Genomic DNA, 3565 nt, shown 5'->3' with positions numbered 1-3565 from the left:
GACCATCGACTTGCCTATAGATTCAGTGGAGCCCTGTGGTGTTGCTATAAAGGGGGAAGAGAAGGACGGGGAGTAGAGCTCATGGGGACCTCCTGAGTGCCGGTGTGGAGCTGGAACTATAATGAGGCCAGTCGGGTTGGAATAAACAGTCCCTGGGTTGTGCTTCTTGCCATGTTCAGAAAAGGGCGCCCAGTCGGTGGGATGAAGCCTGAGCAGCAAACTCTGAAAGACCGAGGCCTTGACTACCGTTATCTTGTTAGAAGAAGGATAGAGAGAGATGCTCTTGAGGACAGTTTACAAAGGGATGGACCATCAGACGTGAAGAAGGCATGTGCAAGCGGAAGCAGCTCCGATGAAGCCACACAGCACGGTGGCGAAGACTTTGACCTGTGTGACCTTAGGCGAGTTATTTAACCTCTCTGAGGCTCGGCTTTCTTTCTTGTTAAATGTGGATAATGACGATAGCTACCGGAGAGGCTGTTGGGTGGTTTAAGTGACATGATACGTGGAACAGCACGTGATTTACAGAATACCGAACACGTGTGGGAGGAATTATGCACCCCCCCCCAAACTTTCCAAAGGTCCCAGCCATCTAATTAGAGGTGCTCGAGCTGAGGGACCTTCCGCAGCATCTTGTCCACACCTCTCATTTCCTTAGGAGGCTGCCGAGCTCAGCCAGATCTAGAGCCCGGGCTTCATCCACCACCTCCTCTCTGCCTGAGAGCAGATGGGAAGGAGGGCAGACAAAGCGAGGCAGGAGAAGCAGCAACTTGCTCTTGAACGGGCTGGCAGCCCCCTCTCCCCTCCCAGCCTCACCCTGGGCTGGGAGCGCGTGCTGGGAAGAGGATTAAATCAATGCCAATTCACATCTCTCCAGAAGCTGGCTCCCTGATCCGAACTAATAAGCAAATCATTAGAGAATTAGGGCTGGGGAGGGCTCGACGCAGCGCTCCTTAACTCCAGCTGGAAGACAAGCGTAAAAGCCCCAACCCCCTTCCTTAGCGACCTCAAAATGCTCACACCGAGATTTTCTGTGTTAAAGCAACAATCAAGCTCTCTCCCTGCCCCAACCCCGCCAAGATTCAGACTCCTTGGGGACCACCGCGGGCAGCCAGCACCTTCCTTTTGCTCTGAATGCTGGGTACCAGAACCTGGGCCATGAAACCTCCTCTCTCCCACCGGGCCGGGCAAACCCTGTGTTCTCCGCCGTTTCTGGGTCTAGAGACCTTCGGAGCCGGGCATGCCAAGATGTGTCCCACCCCCCTGCCCCGGCCCTGGGCGCAAACTTGGCCCCCTTGCTTATTTCCCGGCGAAAGCCCATTATCTCTCATTTACATCTAAACTAGCTTTTCATACTATTTTAAAGGCTGCTCCTCCCCTTCTGTAATCTCCCTGCGAATGAATTAAAAGTTGATTCTTGAAACGCACAAATCTTGGGGGCAGTTTCTTTCCCCTTCTTATTTAAATCATATGCTCTTTTGGACTAACCCTTTTATTTCCTCCCAATTATGATTTCTGGTGTGTTTTCCAGAGCTTTACAACATGGCATCTGATTATACACAAAGCTTCAGAATAAAGCCCTGTTTTTCCCTTCATTAACGACACAAAGGATGGCTGTGTGATCCACACAGCACTTTGTGATTGAATGCAGCTTTACAGTCTAAATCGCACCCGGCTTGGGCAAAGCAGATTTGGGAGTGAATCAACGCATTTTCTTGCTGCCAGGAGCTCCCTTGCAGATTCCAGCAAATTCTTTCACCACACGGAATTAGCATTTGATTAAGCTCTGCAGACACGTTCAAACTTTTACCACTGAGCGCCGGCAGGGCTGCAGTAATCTCCTGAGAGGGGGAGGCACCAGGAGCAGCCGCTGCTACTTACCCGCTCCCGCCCCTGCCCCCTACGGGTACACTCTGCAAAAAATAGTGGCAGTGGTGGGTGATGGATGGCAGATGAGAGAGGGGAGTGCCAGAAAAGGTAGGCTCAAAGAGAGCAGGATGGGGGGCTGATGGGAAGGAACATCAGATACGCACTTGGGTTGCAACTCCCCTTTCTGCCCCAGACTGGCACTAGACAGGCTCTCTCAGCCAGTGGGCTCGCCTTGAAGGCACTTTGACCGTATGATTCTCTGATGCGGGCTAATGTGACCTTCAACTAGAACTCGCCTGGCACCAGGTCAGAGGGAGGGGGGAGGGTCTTTCCCCGGACCCCTGCCCAGCCCTGCGGTCCTGTCCTTGGGATTTGGTGTTCCTCCCAGCCACCTCCACCCGGACGAGCTCATGATTCACTTCCAGGAGAGCTGCGAGTTATGCCTCCCAACAGCCTGGGTTTAAAATCTCGTCCGTTTCCATTATGCAAATACAAGAAGCGGAAGTTTATCAAACTGGGGCTTTGTACCTAGAAAGCGGGCGTGCCAGCATGGGGGGGGGTGGCCCATAAAGGCTTTATTGCCACAACTTTGGGGTGATTGCTTCCCTCGCAAATGCCAGGAGCACGATTGAATTATGCAGGTCTTCCCAAACAGGTGGCAATAAAAACTTTACAGCCTCCCACACCATCACATATTTTGTTTATGCCTCTTAGATGTCTTATTTTGTTAGAGGTTTTTTTTTTCCCCTTTTGGACTCTTCTGTTACCATGGAAACGAGAGTAGGTGGAGGTGGTTCCCGGATACCTGTTAAGGCAAATACGAGGTAAGTCCATTATCACTGGGGTGCTCCGATTTTAGCCACTGTTTGAGGAAATAACAGAAGTTCTGTGAGGAGGGGAACCAGATAGCTCTAGAACATCACAGCCATTCCGTAATCCCACAGCATCTCTGTAGGGAAGGAAAGGAACATGTGGGAAAGGAATCCATTTTACAGATGGTGAAACAGAGGTATGAAAGACACCTTTCTGGCAGTTAGGTAGCAAGTCTGCCATGTAGGAAGAGAAGAAAAGGCGACAAAGGAGTGTATCTTCTGGGTGCCTGTTTGTCCATGGGCCTCCTAGAGCTTCAAAACCAAAATTAGTGGCTTATTTTTGGTAACCTGAGGTCAGGCTGCAGTGACATCTGCTGGCAAAAGCATCACTGGCCAAAGCAGGTTTTTCTGTTGCTGGCAGCTTCTGGGCCAGGAGATGGTGGTCCTTCTATATATATAGTGTGGGCTTGCAGATGGTATGGTTGGGAAGGAGTGTTGCACAGCCCCTTCTGAGTGTGATGTGGAAGACAGGCCCCAGGCAGCAGGGAGCGGGACTAAGGGCTCAAAAGGTCCAGATTCCAATGGTTCCAGGTGCCCTTTCAATTTCAGGAGGTACGATTTGCCAGTGGGCGAGAGGAAATATCTGAGGTGGATCTCCTGGTTCCTGTGGCCAACAAGAAAAGGTTCTCTGATTTGGGCATCCTGTTGCTCTCTCCTTTGGGAGGGGTCGAGACTCCCATTCCTCATGGAAGAGGGGGTGAGGAGAGCAGGTAAGAGAGTTAGGAAGAATCTGAAAGACGCCCACTGAAGCCCTCAGCAAGGGCAGAAAGGAGGGTCCCCTGCAGAGGAGAAGATTTTCCTTGGGGTGCCCCAGTGTAGATAGC

The sequence above is a fragment of the Camelus ferus genome, chromosome X (assembly GCF_009834535.1).
Source record: "Camelus ferus isolate YT-003-E chromosome X, BCGSAC_Cfer_1.0, whole genome shotgun sequence".
Lineage (NCBI taxonomy): Eukaryota > Metazoa > Chordata > Mammalia > Artiodactyla > Camelidae > Camelus > Camelus ferus.
This window is presented reverse-complemented; position numbering follows the sequence as displayed.